The 20930-nt window shown below is 32.1% G+C and overlaps 1 protein-coding gene across 2 annotated transcripts in view; it reads right to left on the bottom strand.

Moving 5' to 3' along the window:
• sorcs3a (sortilin related VPS10 domain containing receptor 3a) overlaps positions 1–20930 on the bottom strand; it is a 351206-nt gene that overhangs the window by 162695 nt on the left and 167581 nt on the right. The gene's annotated exons all lie outside the window — the stretch shown is intronic.

Below are 20930 nucleotides of genomic sequence, written 5' to 3' on the forward strand. Positions count from 1 at the left end.
CGCAGCCAGGATTTTGTTGGCCTGGGCTCCCGATTTTTACTGTTCATTATCGTTATAAGAAGATGGAAAGAGGCCCCTTGTGTCTGCCGGTGTCTTTGGGCTTGTCAGATGCAATTCATAGATTTTAGGGTGTAATCATTTTCTGTAATAGTGCACTGGGTAACAGCGTTTGTTATCGAAGGGAAATGATTTTTCACTTTGAGTCCCTTGTCAAAGTTTTGTTTAAATAACTTGCCCATTTGCTGAACTTAACACTCTCGAAAATAAAGAAACCAAAACTTTTTTCAAGGAGCCGGGGCCACTAGGGGGCCTCAGTAAATTTATTAGAAGGCTTCAGGATGATTTGAAGGGATAGTTCACTCAAAAACAAAAATTCTGCCTGTAATTTCTCACCCTATGTCGTTCCAAGCTTTCTGACCCAGCATAGACAGCAACGCAACTACCACGTTCAAGGCCCAGAAAGATAGTAAGGACACTGTTAAAACAGTCCAGCTACGGCAATACTTTTTTTTTCCTGTCAGTATTTGACTCACGTTCATGAGAAAGTTGTGGTACTCTTGACAGGGAAGAGATGACATTTTTGAATAAAGTCATTATTTTTGTTTTGTTCGCACACAAAATTATTCTCGTAGCCTCATAAACAGTGAGGGAAATAAGGCGTTATAAATAAATGCCGTTACTAACTGCATTATTTTTTTTCAGTAACGAGTAATCTAACAAATTACTGTTTCCCTCGTTTCTTTTTTTTTTTTTTTAAAGATTTATTTTTGGGCATTTTTGCCTTTATTACGATAGGACAGATCAGACATGACGAAGTGGGAGAGAGATGGGGGGCGGGATCGGGAAAGGTCCTCGAGTCAGGATTCGAACACGGGGCGCCCGGATACTTTATTTTTCATTTCATGTGAATGGATGCGACGAACCGCAATTTTATTGGCTGGCACTCATTTATTATCGTCCCTGTTTTGATTTCAGCATATCAGTTCGAGCGAACGCAGACAACGTGATTAATATTCATGAACCCAGCAGCTCATTAATCCTTAGTGACTTTTATATTGTTATTAGTAGTAGACTTCATAATCGTTTTGTTATCTTATCAGTATTGTTACTTAGTATTAATTATTAAGTATTAAAATTAATTATTTTTTTATAGAAACACTAAATGACAAAAAATATCTTAAGCACCACAACCAGTCCTAAGTTCAGTCAACATGACAAATATGCATTCATGCATGGTTATTCTAATTACTAGAACTAAGTTCTAATTAGAAAAGTTTAAAGTTAAATTATCATAATATCATATTATAATGCTTGACTGACTGATGCTAAGTGTACTTTCAGATATTTAAAAAAGTGTAGTGTAGATTGTATACAATGTTTTATAATAATAATTTATTCTATTTAGTGTCAATTTCATTCATTTAACATATTTAATATTGGGGACATCCAAGTTATTTGACATATTTGAACTTTTTTAAGTAACAAAATTACATTCCCTGGTAATTAGTTACTTTCTTAATTATGTAACTCCGTTATTAACTCAGTTACTATTTGTGAGAAGTAACTAGTAACTATAACTAATTACTTTTTTTAAAGTAAAATGTCCAACACTGCTCATAAAATTAAGGTTGGACCACTGATGTCACATGTACTATTTTAATGATGTTCCTACTAACTTTCTGGGCCTTGAACGTGTCAGTTGTGTTGCTGTCTATGCAGGGTACGAAACATCTCGGATTTCATCAAAATATCTTAATTTGTGTTCAGAAGATGAACGAAGGTCTTACGTGTTTGGAACGACATGAGGGTGAGTAATTAATGCAAGAATTTTCATTTTTTGGTGAACTATCCCTTTAAATTAAAATAAAAAACAAGCATTAAAGGTGCCATAGAATGGGAAACTGTATTTACCTTGGCATAGTTAAATAATAACAGTTCTGAGACATGACATACCGTGAGTCTTAAACACCATTGTTTCCTCCTTCATATATAAATCTGGTGTTTACAAAATACCACTGAAAAACAGGCTAATCCTAACATAACAGTGACTATATATGACGTTATAGTCTTGGGATCATTAATAGTTACACCCCCAACATTTGCATAGCCGAATCATCAGAAGTTCTGCAGGCAGGCTATTGTGAAGAAACAAAGCAAGGACAATAGCAAAAATGGCAGATCACGGGAATAAATGTTATGTTCCAGGTTGTGCAGAAGATGTTAAGTGCAGGGATAGGTTGGTGTCTGTACTCAGAAAGGCAAGGAAAACAAATAACGTTTTCTACACTACATGGAACATGGTTAGCTTCTTGCTAGCGGTAGTCTGTTACATTGCACTGCAGTACATAAGATTTCACTAACCACATAAACAGAGTAAGGAGAGATGACTATGTGGACAATAGCGAATGATTAACAGATCCTGAGCATCACTAACAAGCATGTAAACTTGTAAAATATATGGTAAGTACTGCTGCTGTAGTATAACGTTACACAGAGCTTGGCAATCGCAAATCTTAAAAGGGAAAGTAAAATGATCACGCATTCAAAACGGCAGTTTCACTGGTCCACGTACTAATAGCGACTTGGGCTCCGTGATTAAATATATATTTTCCGCCATGTGTGAGCTACTGAATGAGCCGCTCTGTGAGACAGCCAATCAGAGCAGAGCTCATCATTATTATTCATGAACCTTCCAAATAAGGTAATAACAGACCATTTCATTCTAGGGACAAATCCTAGGGTTGTAAATAGTCCTGTAAAACTCTTTCTGGAGAATTTTATAAGTGCACTTTATAAGTAAAAGTTTACTTTAAAGTGCACTTTAAAAGTTTATCCTGCACTTGCTGCTTATTGCACTCCTGGTTAGACCTAAACTGCATTTCGTTGCCTTGGACTTGTACATGTGTAATGACAATAAAGTTGAATCTAATCTAATATACCGTCTATATAGATATCAGAGAACAATTTAAAATATTGTATCAATGCATTCTATGGCACCTTTAAAATTAGGTAAAACAATGCAAATTGACCCCCTGAACCACTAAAGTTTATTTGTTTCATTAAAGAACCAGAATTCCTACATTCTTGGAAAACACAAATATATGAGGGAATATTACAAGTATGATTTCTAGACCTGGAAGAGTGTACTGTACATACTGTACACTTTGACAAAAGTCTCATATGTGACCCTGGACCACAAAACCAGTCATAAGGTTAAATTTTACAAAACTGAGATGTGTATATATAATATGAAAGCTCAGTAAATAAGCTTTCTATTGATGTATGGTTTGTTAGGATAGGACAATATTTGGCCGAGATACATCTATTTGAAAATCTGGAATCTGAGGGTGCAAAAAAATCTAAATCCTGAGAAAATCACCTTTAAAGTTGTCCAAATTAAGTTCTTAACAATGCATATTACTAATCAAAAATTACATTTTGATACATTTACAGTAGGAATTTTACAAAAAATCTTCATGGAACATGATCTTTACTTAATTTCCTAATGATTTTTGGCATAAAAGAAAAATCAATAATTTTGACCCATGCAATGTATTTTTGGCTATTGCTACAAACATACCCCAGCGACTTAAGACTGGTTTTGTGGTCCAGGGTCACATATAGCTAAGCGGTACATGCTTGCGCTAGCGATTCCCATTTTACCCTGGAGATTAAATTAAGGGGTGGAGATTTTCACCCTTTACTGATATAATATATGGATATTAGATTGACTGTAATGAATGAGTTAGAAAGTGTAAAAATTGCAAAAGTTTGCTATATTTCTTGGTATGCAAAGCAGAATATTCAGTAGTTTATATGCACATATGGATCACTGTCAGATAACGTACTGTAGAGCTTCAACCTTCGGACTGTTTCATTAGTCATTCACAGCTTTTACACACATTTTAATTTTTATTTTAAGAGACGAAAACCGTCTACGGATGTGCTAAAATAACACATAGATTGGCTCGCATCACTGTTAATCATTTATTATGTTGTCTGGGCGCAAGAGAATGACTCACATCACAAAACTGCCTCCATTTAGACCTATATATAAATAGAGCTGTCCGCGGTGTAAATGTGGCCTATGGATCACGACTGGGCTGTAAAGTCAGGAAACCGCAAATCTGAGGTCAGACATATAGTGATTAAGCATTAGCACATAATTAAGTTTTCAAGCCACCAGAACATGACAACTGTGAACAAATGTTTCTCAGCTGAATAAAGGAGTGAGGAGAGTTGCGAAGTACAATCAATAGGGTTGAGGGATCCCTGTTATCTGCCGGCACCCAGACGGCTAGCGCCCCGCGAGCTAATCTACATGCGGCGCACAGTTAACAGCCCACACGTAGCCTCCCGCCGCTGAATGAGATTGGCGTCAGCGCCGGGCGAGCAGTGTAAACAGCAGGAAAAGGACACACAGTCTCAAATTAATCATGTCATGGCCGATCAACTGCATTTTATAACAAATAGAGTGGTGGAAATATAAACAGGCTCATTTGTCGGCGATCTTCGCATCAGCATGTAATCTCGTCTCCATCGAGAGTGCTAAAAGAGCCACGCACGAAGCACTTTGGATTCTTGGCAAGTTCCCATTTAAGAGCTCAGGCAGAGCTACGGAAATGTCATGCCCATCTCTCAAATGGAAAAGTGTTGTGCTAAAGGTTAGGCCTAAACTTAGCCCTATTTGAAAATAGCCATGGGATCTGCCAGAGTCAATCCTTTTCTCTGGAATGGGACTGTGTTTGCCCACATAGTCAGGGAAATAAGCCGGCGCATTAATCCAGTTTGTGCATAGAGCCGCTAAACAACAACAATACCTTCAGATGATGCACACTGGGCGCTGTGCGTGGCCACTGTGCACTTACAGTTCACAAAAGCAGAGGTAAACAAACATCTAGAGCTTTTCAAAGGAGGCCATCCATCTGTTCTGATGGGAAATTGTACTAATGGGACCAATGAACGGTTTGAGGGCAGATGGGGACGCAAGTTTAAGGGATGCTTGAAGGACTACTATGATGCTGTGGCTTATTTTAGGATACGGATGAGCCGACCGTACATTTTAATCAGCAAGGATGTATTATATTGATTGAAAGCACCAGTAAAGGCTTTTATAATGCTACAAATGATTTTAAATAAAGAATCCATACTTAATTAAGCAGCACCAATTTTAACAAGAAGGGTTCCTTGAGTATCAAATCGACATATTAGAATGATTTCTGAAAGCAAATACATGCTGTTGAACTTTTCATTCAAAGAATCCTGGAAGATCTATAATGGCTTCCACAAAATATTAAGCAGCTAAATTCATAAATATTAAACAACTGTTTTCAACATAGATGAAGAAGAAGAAGATATGATTCTGGATCACTTAATCAGCATATTAGGATGATTTCTAAATAAATAAGTGCTGTTTTATTTTACTTTTTATTCTAAACATATAATTGATAACAGTTCTTTTAAATTGTAATCTGACTGTACAGAATTTTACTCATGTAAGTATTTATTAAATTAACATTAAGAACATTAAGAAATGTTTTAGATGTCATATTCATAATTTATCCTTTTCGTTAATCAGATAAAAAAAAATACTTTTATTAAGTTGCATTAAGGTCTGAACAGTTTAACAGGTCATTGACGCATAAGGATTTTCGACAGGCCAATTTTAAAATACAAATAATAATAATCTATTGTAATTGTTCAAACATTAAGAATGTTGTTGTTCATATTAAAATTTTAAATTAAGAGATTTTAGTGTTTTTTTTTCATCTAGATAAATTGTCTGTAGCTTTGAAAAATGTGGTGCGACCATGATTTATATTAAAATTATTTAATTTCCTTAAAGTGTTTAGAAACAAAGTATTTTAAGTTTTTTAAATGATCTCATATTTTTATTATACAAATTCTTTCAATTTCAGTTTCCTTTTTAAATGTAGTTAGCAGACTCATTTTTCCTGTAAATTGTATAAAACTGATAAAAACATAATTGGACAAATTATTATTTTTTTTTTTATAAAACAAACAACTACATTAATATAATACAATATAATATAATATAATATAATATAATATAATATAATATAATATAATATAATATAATATAATATAATATAATATAATATAATATACGGGAATAATTGATGATGGGCTGTTGCATTATTCAAAAATAATGCACACCTGAAGATGACAAAGTTGAATGCATTATTTTCTAATAATTCAATGGACCGGTGTCAATTATTCTGCTTATACTATGGATACCACCCCTCAAATATTGTTCAGATGTTGTATTTATAGACATTTTTAGGTTTTTGTCTTTAAAACGCTCTTGTGAGTATGATTAATTTTGTACCCATCTCATCTAACACATAATTTAGTGGAAAAAACATGTTACAATATTTATTTGTTTGGTCAGTGTCATTGTAGGTTTTGGTTCTTTTGCTGTTTTAGGCTGTAAGGATCTTAGAAATAATTGCAAACATTTGGCGAAGTGATATGGACATGTAATGCGGTCAAGATCTGCCTGGAACTACTTTTGAAATTCGCTTCCCTAAAAATAACTGCACACCTTAGAACGTTCATCAGCCAATCTGATTCTTATAATATAATATAATATAATATAATATAATAGAATAGAATAGAATAGAATAGAATAGAATAGAATAGAATAGAATAGAATAGAATAGAATACTGTAATTTTAGGTGTGATTTTGGCCCATTATTCTAAGTTGAATCGCTCCAGGTTGTTCAGGTTAGTCACTACTTTAGTGCTTTTAGTATCTTTTTATAGACAGAAAAATAAAATAAAAATAATTCAAAATACCTGCATTTATTTGAAGTAGGGGAACATGGAGTCTCTCAAAGAGAAGGAAGCAGAGAATAAGAGGCTGTAGGCATCTTACCTTTCTCTTGTTGGTGGGGCAGACATAGAGGTAACTCAAAACGGTCTTGACTCCCACTTTATCATTCAGCCTCTCATAAGTGCTGCCATAATCGGTTGATCTGCAAATAGAAGCAAAATTCTCAATATGCTATTTAGAATGCATTTCATATCCTTTGTGTGTTTGTGTGTGTGTGGATATCAATGCTCAATTCATGACCTGGCCGAAAATGAATACATTCTCCAGCGAAATGAATCTAGATTGGAATTTGCAGACCTCAGCCGAACTCAAACGATTGAACAGATTTCCGCAAATTAAATTCATAAGAGTGTTTCACAGCTTTTTTGTTCTTTTTCCTGGCTATTTATATTTCCCTGATCCTCAGCGATGAGCAGAAAAGCTCGCTAAGACAAACACAATCTGCTGAGCATATGCTGAGCAATTCTGCCTTGTTCTACAGACAGCAAAACCAACATCATACCGCAACCCCTGGGCATAACACTGACAACTGATCCAGAGAATACACTGATTTGTTTAGAAAGCCTAATGATATTTACAGTCTTGCAATACAGACAGGAGTATGGACAGCAGGGACATGTTTCTAACAAAGATAAGAGATGAATGAATGATCTCTAGAAGCATTTCTGATGTAAGTGGTATGAAAGTATTTTAGCATTAGGGATGCTGTCTAGCATGAGTTGCTGAGAGCTGTTGGACAAGTACATGGAAAATGTCAGCAATATATGGTAATGAAGGATGAAGGATAAGGTTTAGGAATGAAAACACTTGAAACTCAAGTAACATGTAATTTTTTGTTTCAACCACAGATGGCGATAGAGAAACTAAAGTTCCATAATGCACTTGTAAATACATAAAATGTCTTTATTTTGTTACTGTATAAAATAAACAAGTTGGTTAAAATGTTCAAATTGCACGAGAGAGAGAGAAAGAGAGAAGATTTAAAAACATCTCAAAATCTTAAAACCAAACCAAATCCACTGAATAAAAAAAAAATACCCCGTTCTTCTGCCAATTCTACAAAATCCAGTTCCTGTACCTGATTCCTGAGCTTCTTATGTGATGAGAGCTTAATGGAGAGTTTTTTTGCAGGCCTCACATCACTTTGCCATTTCCTTTTCTTGAACTCGCTTTCCCCTCCAACCTCTTGTTTTATCTCACCATTCCTGCCATCTCTATTTTTGCTTCCACCTCTCTTTTTCTCCTGAGCGTTGCCTATTTCAGCCGAGTAAAATGCGCCTGTGGCCCATGTCACGCCCACCAATTTCTCTCTCCTATTCAGCCTCTTTGTGGGAACATACCGTTCTTTAACACTACATGCTCATGTATAGTTGCTATTTAAGCCTTAAAGGAAACGTTCGATCAACCAAAAATATCAATTCTGTCATCATTTACTAAACCGTATGTCGCTCCAAACCACACCTATGATTTTCTTTTATCCGAGGAAGACAAAAGGTGAATTCATGAAGAACATACTGGCCTGATTCTATCAAAAAAGTTTCCAAGTCTTACAAAAGCTACATCCCATATAAATGTAATATATGACACACATTGCCCTATATCAAGAGTGAAGACAATAGTACATTTTCGATATGTTAATAATATCAATAAGATGATTATTTATGTGGTATTATACTGTATGTAGAAACTGGGTTAAAATTTTATATTTTAAAAGTGTATTAAAACAACATATACAGTTAAGGTCAAAAGTTTACACCCCCTTTTATGTTAATTATTTTACTAAAATAAGCGTTTTGTTGTTGTTGTTGTTGTTGTTGCTATTTTAGTGATAGTTGTTCATGAGTTCCTTGTTTGTCCTAAATAGTTAAACTGCCCGCTGTTCTTCAGAAAAATCCTACAGGTCCCACAAATAATTTTGGTTTTTCAGCATTTGTGTGTATTTGAACACTTTCCATGCACCAGAAAGGGGAAAAAATGCATTAAGAGCTGGGGGTGAAAACTTTTGAACAGAATGGAGATTTGTACATTTTTCTTATTTTGCCTAAATATCATATTTTTTTCATTTGGTACTGCCCCTCAGAGGTTGCAGTAGATAGTTACATGTTTCCCAAAAAACAAAATAAGTTAAATTTACCCTGATCTTTAAATTCTAAAAGTTTTCACCACCCTTGCTCTTGATGCAATTATTTATTCCTTCTGGAGCATCGGTGAGTGTTTGAACCTTCTGTAATTGTTGATTATGAGTCCCTCTGTTGTCCTCAGTGTGAAAAGATGGATCTCAAAATCATACAGTCATTGTCGGAAAGGGCTCAAATACACAAAATGCTGGAAAGCCAAAGAATTTGTAGGACCTGAAGGATTTTTCTGAAGAACAGCAGGCAGTTTAACTGTTCTGGACAAACAAGGGACTCATGAACAACTATCACTAAACAAAAAACAAAAAAACAAAACAAAAAAACAGCTGTGGATCATTCAGGTAAGAACACAGTATTAAAAATCAAGTGTATGTAAACTTTTGAACAGGGTCATTTTTATAAATTCAACTATTATTTTTTTCTTGTAGACTATATGTAAACATATTTTATGCAAAATATCTTATTCAGGTCAGTACTAAATAAACAATAACATGCATTTTGTATGATCCCTCTTATTTTGGTAAAATAATTAACATTTTGCAGATTCTAAAAGGGGGATGTAAACTTTTGACCAGTTTTTAGGTTTGAATGATGTACATGACAGATATGTCCAAAAATGTATTAATCATATTAGTATTAGTACTTCAATATATGAAATTGTTCCAATATCTAGTTATTTTGAGTTGAATCTTTTTTACTGAATCAGTTCAAAACCTGATAGAGTCATTCACAAAATAGACTCATCCGGTTCAAGTTTATAATTCATTTCATTTAATGAATGAAATTACGGCCTGTTCATCACACAAAGCTACTATATGGCTTTAAATATTCAACAAATATACTTCAATGACACTTTTATGGTGCTTTTGCATCCTCTTTGAAGTTTCTTCCCTCATTCTTTTCCAGAATATGACACACTAAATTTGGCCTCTAACATGTCATGTACCGTTACGAACGCTTTTGTTTAAACTACTTGTGAACAAGTTGAAGTTGAAAAATATCACACATGACAGCCCCACAAGAAAAACATTCAAATATCTTTTGGGGCCAACACAAAGTAAATAATTTATGCTCTCCCGATGACTTGCATGTAAAATATTACCAAAGCAAAAGCAAGTGAATAGGCCCGGCTTTTCGAGTCTGAATAATTTAGTAGGAGAAATGAGCTGTTAGCCAACACAATCCTTCCCGACGCTCTAATACTTCTCCATCACGTTAGCTTGCTGTTCACAGCAATAGTGCTTAGACGATAGTGTTTTCAACACCATCAGTGACTCCATAGCAAAGTGACAGTCTCAGAAACACAGACGGAGGCGCATCCCACACGCCGCTTCCAAACAGAGGCAATCTAATTTGAGGCACCATGGAGGATTCCCATTTTCCATCACTCAATTCCTTTTTGCTTCTTTCCCAGGAGCGGGTCCCCTGCACACCAATAGGGCAGTAATGGATTTCAGTGAAATTACAATGCAATCTTGCCTATATACTGTTTTATTCTGGAGTGGCAGCAAAATAAAGGCACAAGGATTATTCACAGTAAAGAGACCGTCACTTCTTCTAGATATTACCAAAAGGGGAAAGTGAGAAGTAAACAAAGGAAATGTATACAATAAAACCCAGCCAGGGCTGAAAGTATATATACTGTGCAATGGTAGAAATGTATCAAACAGAAGTTTTTTTTTTTTTTTTTTTTTTACTATGCAGTTTATGTATAAAACACGGCTCATCTAATCTATATTCAGAGCTAAAACTATCCATATTATAGAATTAGTTTTTGCAATGATAATGTCAGGTTTATTATTTATTATAAATGCAACATTTTTGTTTGAACTTACAAACAAACAAACAATAAGTAAATAAATATATTGTTATTGTTATTATTATTATTATTATTATTATTAAGTTGTCTTCACAGCACTCAACCTCAAGTAAGAAAAATAAATAAATAAATGAATAAATAATGTTTTTGCACTGATGGCAGGTTTATTATTTATTATTATGAATGCAACATTTTAGTTCTTAAGAAAGAAAGAAAGAACTTTATTATTATTACTTAGGATGAATAAATGAATATTTATTATTTTAAATAATTTATAATAAATACATTTTATTATTATGAATGCAACATTTTAGTTTGAATTCATCAACGTGAAATAAATAAGTAAACAAATAAATAAATATTTTTTTAAAGAATGTAAACATCTTTATGGCTCCCCACCCCAAGTATGATAAGTAAATAAATAAATAAATAAATAAATGTTATTATATTTGTCAGGATGTAAACATCAAGAAAGAAAGAAAGAAAGAACGTGAAAAAAAAATAAAAAAAAAATTAAAGAATGTAAACATCTTTATGGCTCCCCACCCCAAGTATGATAAATAAATAAAAAAATACATACATAAATAAATGTTTGTCAGGATGTAAACATCAAGAAAGAAAGAAAGAAAGAAAGAAAGAAAGAAAGAAAGAAAGAAAGAAAGAAAGAAAGAAAGAAAGAAAGAAAGAATTGTATTATTATTATTTAGCATAAATGAATGAATGAATGAATGAATGAATGAATTGTTGTTTTTGTCTGTTATTATTATTATTATTATTATTATTATTATTATTAAGGAAGTAAACAATCATGGCACACCACCCCAAGTGAGAATAAATAAATAAATAAATAAATAAATAAATAAATAAATAAATAAATAAATAAATAAATAAATAAATAAATGTTTTTGCACTCAGGTTTATTGGCATCAGGTTTATTATTTATTATCATGAAATAGTGTAGCATAAATAAGTAAATAAATTAATAAATAAGTAAATAAGTAAATAAATAAATAAATGTTATTTGTTAGGATGTAAACATTAAGAAAGAAAGATTGAATGAATGAATGAATGAATGAATGAACAAATGAATGAATAAATAAATAAATGTTAAATTGTTAAATAAATGTTGAATTGTATTGTTATTGTTATTATTATTATTATTATTATTATTGCTATTATTATTTAGGATGTAAACATAATGATGGCACACCACCCCAGGTGAGAACAAATGAATGAATGTTATTTTTTTATTTATTATTTATTTTTTTGTAGAATACAATCTTCATGGCACTCCACACCAAACAAGAAAACATAAATATTTATTTATTATTACTACCTTTTTAAAGAATGTAAACATCTTCATGGCACTCAACCCCAAGTAAGAAAACACAAATAAATAACCAACATTTTCATTATCCAGAAATCTGCACTCAAACATTTGCATGGTGCCTTTAATACAAGAGTTTAATTAACTGTATTATCCAATAAAATATATTACCTCAGTAGTTAATAAATATAGCTACCAGCAAACTATACAAGAAATAACTAGTGGAAAAAATACTAGGGAAATAATTATTGTTTTATAGTGTGCGTTCTTCTTGAGATGCCTTTGTTTTATGTTCAAGCAAAAGATGATTCAAGGCTTTGCTAACTGGATTCATTTTAAAAAAAGAGAAAAAGATAAAGAAAATGAAGCACAGCATCACTTTCGTTCTGGTACCCCAGCAGGAAATGAGCTCATAGTATCTTGTCTTATCATAAGCCTCTAATTTAAGAAACCCGAGGTGGTCCATGTTTTTATAGTAATATTATGACATTCTGAAAGAATAATGTTCATAATGTTCATGCGAGCGGTTTTTATTATTTTTATGATGTCAGATGACAGGAGTTGAGTTGAAATATGAAGGAGTGAGCTGATAAGAGTAGGCCTAACCTGTTTTAAGTGGTGTGATGCTTTCCTGCATTTATACCCAGCTGAATTCAACAGGGTTCAACTCAACTGTCCGCAATTATAGTTTAGCATCTGTCCTTGCACACAGTTAAAAAAGATGTGGTTTGTCATGTTATTCAATTATTTAATTCCCACCAGAAGCGCTCCGTCGAGATGTCTGGTATAATTATGTTTATACACCTGCTCGCGACTTAGGAAAATTGCGTCTGGGACTTTAGAAAACCATTAAGAATAACCGAACATCAAAAAACAGTAGGTTAGGAGGGAAAACACAAGTCGGAGACTTAAAAGACCAATAAAAGCATATGCCTGAAGCAGGAGTGACATTAACACAGCCGCATGGACTTTTCCAGGAGAGAAATAAACGCTGCATCAAATCCCAGTTTGAATTTAAGGTCGAAAAATAAAAAGAGACTTTGTTCTGCGGTGGCACGTGTGTGAATGTTTCACACCATAAGCCAGAGAGACAGACACACTTCGGTGAAGCACAGGCAATGGCTGGAAGGCACATTTTGCATCTTGTATGATATAGCCGTACCTCATCTTTCATTTTCACGCCGAAGATTGGAAACTATCTAAAGCGCATCTGGGAAATATGGCATTTTAACAGAAAAATCTCTTTGTGTTCTACAGTGTGGAGATACCTGATGCCAAGATGTGATTCCAAGTGTTTGACCACGTGCCATCTTTGTTTCTGAGAAAATGGGTTCATTCTCTGAATCCGGATCTGCACGCCAACATGTAACTCAACTGGACACAAACTTCAGTCAATGAAGATAAATGCAGGAGAGGGGGACAAAGACATGGAGAGAACCTGAAAATGAGAGGACTTGTGGCCTGGTATCACGTTAGGGATTGTCTGTGAGGAGAAGCCAGATGGTGAGGCAGTAAAGTAGAACAATGTGGAGACATGTACACCAGACTCCAGGGATGGCAAGAACAATGAACGCAGTGGAGAACTTCAAAAACCAGTCCCTCCAGTTTTTCGCGATTCTGCGATCGCTGAATTTAATGCAAAATCAACAAAATGTCGCATTTTTTTGCGATCCTGCATAATTTGTCATTTAACCGCAAAATAATCGCAAAAAATGGTTATTCAAATATTTCAATAATAAAAAGATAAATATATATATATATATATATATATATATATATATATATATATATATATATATATATATATCATGTTGATAAAGACGCTGCTCACGTGATGTCTGTGAGCTGTCTGTCTGCAGGGCTCGCAAGATCGATGTCCCGGGGGCTATTGTGTTTTTCAGTCGAGCTACCAAAATGTTTCACTGGCCTGCCGACCCGCTATCGTACAGTAGAGGGCTTCTGTTGTTGCAAATGGAACGCCATAAAAGTTTTGAATTTGTTAAATAGTATAAGAAAAGTCTTAATTATAATTTTAAAAGTCAGTTAGGGACGGAAAGACGAATCACGATAGGGCTGGATAAAACTTCTAAAGGCAATGATGTCATTGAATAAATATGAGCCCTGCACATTTCAAAGTCAAAACGCAGCACTGATGTCTTTAAATGAATGTATCTGAGAAGAACCGACTGTCCTCAGAAACGTGTCGTTGTCATTTTCATTTCATGCTGATAAAACAGCGTTAAAGCTGATTTGTATACAGCCGTTACTAGGGAAACGAAAATATTTCAGCGCTCCTAAAGCGCCCCCTTGTGACAGAATTTTTAATTTTAATTTTTTAGAATTTTTTCCAATACATTTTTCAGCTGTTTGTTTTTATGCAGCAAACACATAGGGTTTTTAATGTGCCTTCTAAAAAATCTAAACAATTAAGACAGTAATTTGTTTTAAATATGATAAATTATATACTTGATTTATCCCTTTTAATGGTATAAAGGCTGAAATGCCATTGTATAAGAAATTGTTTTTGTGTGAATCTGTATCTGAATTATAAATCATGTAATTTTATGACCTAAAATTCTACCTTACATTGTCCAACCCCACTCATTCTGTTCATTTTACTTGTGCAGCTCTTAAAAAGGATCATACATTGCTTTAAATGTATATTAAAAAGTTATGCAGATACACTAAAGAGTGAAATAAAATTCCTTCCTTGATATTTGTTTATATTTGTGTATTGAAAACATATTTGATTGACATTTAGACTCCTGTTTGAATTTCTATATTTAAAAAAAAAATTAAAAAGCTTTTTTATTTGGGCTAGTTCAATTAATTTTTGGGCTACCAAAATGTAAAAAGCACCTGAGATGCGACTGAAATGAAGTAGGCTATGTACAGTATAAATTTCTACACCTGCTGTTAATGTTTACAAAGGTCACATAAGAATATTGCCCATAGGTTATTTTAAAAGTTCAAATGTATCAGAATAAACAAATTTTATGTTTGATTTGTGTTATGTATGATAATTGAGCCTCTAACATAATACCTAATATGGTAAATGTGATATCCTAATTATTAATAAATAAATTAAATAATTAAATTAATCGCAAAATTTTTCGCAAATTTCTAGGACTTGCCACCACAAAATGTATAATTTTCATCGCAAAAATCACAAAAAAAAATCGTGAAATCCTGGAGGGACTGAAAAACAAGCCAACACACTGCAAAAAAATTTAATAAAATAAATAAATAAATAAATATATAGCAGCAAATCAGAATGATTTCTATAGAATCATATGACTGGAGTAATGATGCTAAAAATTCAGCTTTAAAATCACAGGAATAAATTACATTTTAAAATATATTCAGATAAAAAAAACAGGTATTTTAAATAGTAAAAATATTTCTAAATTGTTCCATTTTTACTGTATTTTATATCAAATAAATGCTGGCTTAGAGAGCAGAAGAGACTTCTTTAATAAACAAACAAATCTTGCTGTTCAAAAACTTTTGACTAATAGTGTGTGCATCAGAGTTATACATATCTGTAAGGAATTTATTATAACAACAGTTAATGTTATCATTTTAGTTATTCAGTTTATTTTAAATGATTTTTTTTGGAAGGATGCACTGCAAAAAAAATGCTTTTCTTTAAATCAAGAAGGATTTTCTAGACAAGTAAAAATGATTTTCTTGTTTTCAGAAAAAACTTGTCAAAATTAAATGAGTTTTTGCTTAGAACAAGCTAAATAATCTGCCAATGGGGTAAGCAAAAAAATCTTCTTTCAAACAGAAAACAAGATTATTTTTTTTACCCCATTGGCAGATTATTTTGCTTGTTTCAAACAAAGAACACACCTAATTTTGACTTGTTTTTTTTTTTTCTGAAAAAAAAAAGAAAATAAATTTTACTTGTCTAGAAAATCCTGTTTAGTCTCTTCTGCTCACCAAGCCTGCATTTATTTGATCCAAAGTATAGTAAAAATGGTACAATTTTTAAATATTTTTTACTATTTTAAATGCCTGTTTTTTATTTGAATATATTTTAAAATGTAATTTATTCCTGTGACTTTAAAGCTGAATTTTTAGCATCATTACTCCAGTCACATGATTCTTCAGAAATCATTCTAATATTCTGATTTGCTGCTCAAAAAAAAACATTTATTATTATGATGATGTTGAAAACAGCTGATTTCTTTGATGAATAGAAAGTTCAGAAGAACAGCATTTATCTGAAATAGAAATCTTTTGTAACATTACAAATGTTAAAGCATCCTTGCTAAATAAAATTATTAATTTCTATAATTCCTTTCCCTTAAAAAAAAAATAAAATAAAAAATAAAATAAAATAAAAAATAAATACAAAAATAAACATAAAAAGGACTCCAAGCTTTTGAATGGTATAGTGTATAATGTCAACAAAAGCTTTTTATTTCAGATAAATGCTGATTTTAGGATCTTTCTATTCATTTATCATCCTGATAAAAAAAAAATGTACTCACACTGCAAAAAAAGTATTTTCTTACGTAGTATTTTTGTCTTCTTTCTAGTCAAAATATCTAAACATTCTAAAAATAAGATGCATTTACTAGATAAGCTAAATGACATAAGATATTTAGTCTTGATTCCAGGGAAATAAAAAACTAACTAAATTAAGTGCAGTTTGCTTAAAACAAGACTAAATATATTATGTCCTTTGGCTTATCTAGTAAATACATTTTAATTTAGATATTTTTTTAGATATTTTGAATAAAACAAGACAAAAATACCAGATAAGCCTTTTTTTTTTTTTTTTTTTTTTTTGCAGTGCAATGGTCTTAAATATTGATAATAATAAAAAAATAAAAAAAAAAAAAAAAATAATAATAATAATAATAATAATAATTAAGTGTTTCTTAAACAGAAAATTATGTGACACTGAAGACTGGTGTAATGGTGCTGAAAATTTAACTTTGATCACAGAAATAAATTGCATTTTAAAGTATATTAAAATAGAAAGCAGTTATTTTAAATAGCAAAAATATTTCACAATATTACTGCTTTTGCTGTATTTTGAAACAAATAAAATGCAGGCTTGGTGAGCAGAAGAGAATTCTTTTAAAAAACTTTTTAAAACCTTACAGTGCAAAAACTTTTGACTGGTATATAACTCATAAAAATGTGTTTTGTTAGATTTTTCCCTAGGTGTTTGAAATCACTTTCAGGAGCCCGACGTACCTCTGATGTGTAAATTGACCGGAATGGATATGCAAATGGCGTAAAATCATTTATTTCCAGCGTCTAAAAAGGCAAAAGTGAGAAAAATGAGATTTGACTCTCTTCCTATAAATAACTAATTGCTATCAGTGATGAGCTTTCAAACCAGTTAGCCCTTCAGTGGATCATCAAGCCTGCTCGTGGTTAACAGAACAAGTGCCGAAAAAGCAAAAATAAATAAATAAACAGGTGGCGAGAGACTTTCAAATTCAGCTAAAATATTGATGGAGTCCAAATTGTGAAGGAATTTCAAAATAAGTCAACGTTTGTATGACAGTGCCATGTATAAATTTGCATTAATGAAGAATGATTAATTACTAATGATCACAGTTTAGACCATAGTTTCTCCCTCAAATTAGGAAGAAATTATATTTACAGAATACATGGGTCATTCTTCAATTTGGGTGGCAAATGAAAGGCAGAAATTGTAAAAAAGATTTTTTGTTTTCTTTTAATAAAATTTATTGTTATGCATTTAAAATTAGTTTAATTTGCCATATCTATCAAAATTGAAGCTTAATAACATTTTTAATTTTAAATAATTTTAATCAAACACTGGTGAAACATTCACTTATGTCTGTGGTGTTACCAATATTTGAAGTTAAATTTTGGTTTGTTCTTAAATTAGCAGAGTTATGCAACTTTAGGCAATAATTAATTAATAAATAAATCACTTTAAAAAATAATTTTCATTGATTATTCAAATTGATTTTTTTAAAGAAACATTTAATTGTTCTATTTTTGCCAAAGAAGAATTGTTTCTTTTTTTTTTTTTTTTTGGATGTACATCAAAAAGGCAGAAAAAATGGTCTGTGCTACTTTAATAGACTTTATTCCAAAAAAAATAAAACCACTTTACAGTCTAAAAACATTAAATTATAAGATTAAATGGCTCTGAAGGAAGAAAATTGTAGATACATATTGAAGTAACACCACAGACTTCACATAACACCACAGACTTCTTGTTGCATAAAAGGTTTAACAATTAAAAGTTTATTGAGCAAAAAGTCAAAAAGTATCGACTCTGATATAAGAAAAATTAGAGTAAGCTGTAAAAACTGTATTAATATATATATATATATATATATATATATATATATATATATATATAATATATATATATATATATATAATTAAAACAATTTATTTAACACAAAACTTTTTAAAAAATCCATAACATCTTCAATTAAAAAATTATTTAGCCACAAACATTTTTTTTACAAAACATTTTAAAAATTCAGAACACCTTCAATTAATAAATCATGTAGCCTATTCCTAAACGTATTTAACACGAAACAAAATCAGAACATCAGAACAAAACATTCAAAATATCTTATGAGATGGGCCTATTTAATGCAGTGTGCCTATATATGTTTTGGTTGGCATGCCCTTTTTCGTTTCAGATTTCAAAGTGTTCTTATAGCCTTATATATTCTCCAGTTCTTCCTTGCTGTTCTCTTTCCCCTCTCTGTGAGATCTCCTATTCTCAGTCTTTTTTTGCACTGAATATCTTTCACATAGGTCTGTTGTTTCTTTTGAAGGTACTCTGCTCTTCGAACTGGGTCTGCATCTCTGCGCTGTCTATAAAGACGCTGCTTTTCAGCAGCAGTTAATCTTGCCATACCTGACAAGAGATTTACAGTTATATGATTATTAATGTCCTGTGTTTCATTAAAAATACAACATTTATAATTGTATATTGTCTGTGGTGTTACTATAGTGTCTGTGGTGTTACCTGTAAAGACAGTAACACCACAGACGGTAACACCACAGACAAATTAGCCTAAATCCAGTCTTTTCTAAAATGGAGGATCCCGTCATGATGATTTTAAGGTCAGGGGACATTTATAAAATATTAATAAGCATGTATTTATCAAAATTTGGATTAAAACATGTAAAATCTGCAAGTTATAAACATAACACCACAGACACTAATAATGTGCGACGCATGAAATTGTCAAAAGTTTTGCTAACTTTAAGAAAATTAATAAGGAAGAATGAACTCACCATGCACCCCTCAGATCAACCAGCACCTGCAATGACCTTTACACACAGGAAGTAGTCTAAATAGATTTCCCCCTTTTCTTAAAGGGGCGACGTCCATTGTTGTAACACCACAGACATGAATTTGGGGGACACTACTTTTTTCTTAAATATTACAAAATATATATATTTTAAAACAATTTAATAAAATTGTACATGTTAAATAAAATCTATATTTACAATATAACCTCTTAATTTGTGTTAAAAATTTTATATTATTGCAATTACAATCCATGATACCTCTCTGATGTATGGCAGGAACATGCACATTTTGTTACACATGCAATCTCTCAAACTCAATTAAATATGTATTTTAAAGCAAAAAGTGTCATTTTTCATAGTGCATGAATTGTGTTTATCCTACAGAATACAAACATGAAAACATTTTATAATTTATTGGTATTTAAAGTGTATTTTAACTATTGTAAATGAAAGGGACACCACTTGCCACCACAAATAAAGAATGACCCACATGTCATTTTACTGCCGACCAGTGGTGGACAGTAACGAAGTAGTTGTACTTCGTTACTGTACTTAAGTAAATTTTTCAAGTATCTGTACTTTACTGGAGTAGTTTTATTTTGAGTAACTTTTACTTTTACTTCACTACATTCCAAGGCATAAGATCGTACTTTTTACTTCACTACATTTCAAAAACATGTCGTTACTCCTTATAATATATTACGTGTTCCGAGACGCAGAAGCGGTGTCTGATTAATGAACAAACTGATTCTTTTCAATCGGTTCGCAAATCGCAACAAACGATTCATTCACGAATTGGACTGATCCATTTGCAGCTGTTCTCGAGTCGACAACTTATTGATTCAAATGAGCCGTTTAGAGCGAGTCTCCCGTCAACTGGATTCACAAACAAGAACCGGGAGATCATGTGAGCGTGTGCGCGAGTGATGCTGCCAAAAGTAAGTTATAATGTCGCATTTTAGGATTAATTATTGTATCTGTCAGTTGTTTGCAAACTAAATCTGCTGTAGAGGGTGATATATTTAAGCCCTCTGAAATGCTTGAATGCAGACACATTAACATCATTGTCTCTTTTTAGGTCAAAAAACATTAAAACAACGGATTAAATAAAATAACTCATGCCCGTTCATATTCCTCGCTGCTGTAACATTAACAGTTTTATTAAAATACTACGAATGTATCCTTATGTGACGTCTGTTTTTAAATAGTTTATTAACGTAATACTTTTTTATATTGTTCGGATCAACTAGTAGACAGATGTTTATACAAATGTTTATTCAACCATACTGAAAATAAGTAAATATAGCTGATGCTAACTTCCTAACAAACAAGCTTGCTGGTGCTAAGTTGAGGTAATTTTCAGATATGAAGTCCACATATTTATAATCAACCACAGTTTACATCTGAGGGAAAAACAAAAGATGTGATGTTCAGAACATGGTACAGAACTACAGTAATTATCAAAGTGGAAAGTAAAGCCCTCTGGGGCATTTGGCCAGGAGTGTTTTTACACA

This window comes from Garra rufa, chromosome 6 (assembly GCF_049309525.1).
Source record: "Garra rufa chromosome 6, GarRuf1.0, whole genome shotgun sequence".
NCBI classification, from domain to species: domain Eukaryota; kingdom Metazoa; phylum Chordata; class Actinopteri; order Cypriniformes; family Cyprinidae; genus Garra; species Garra rufa.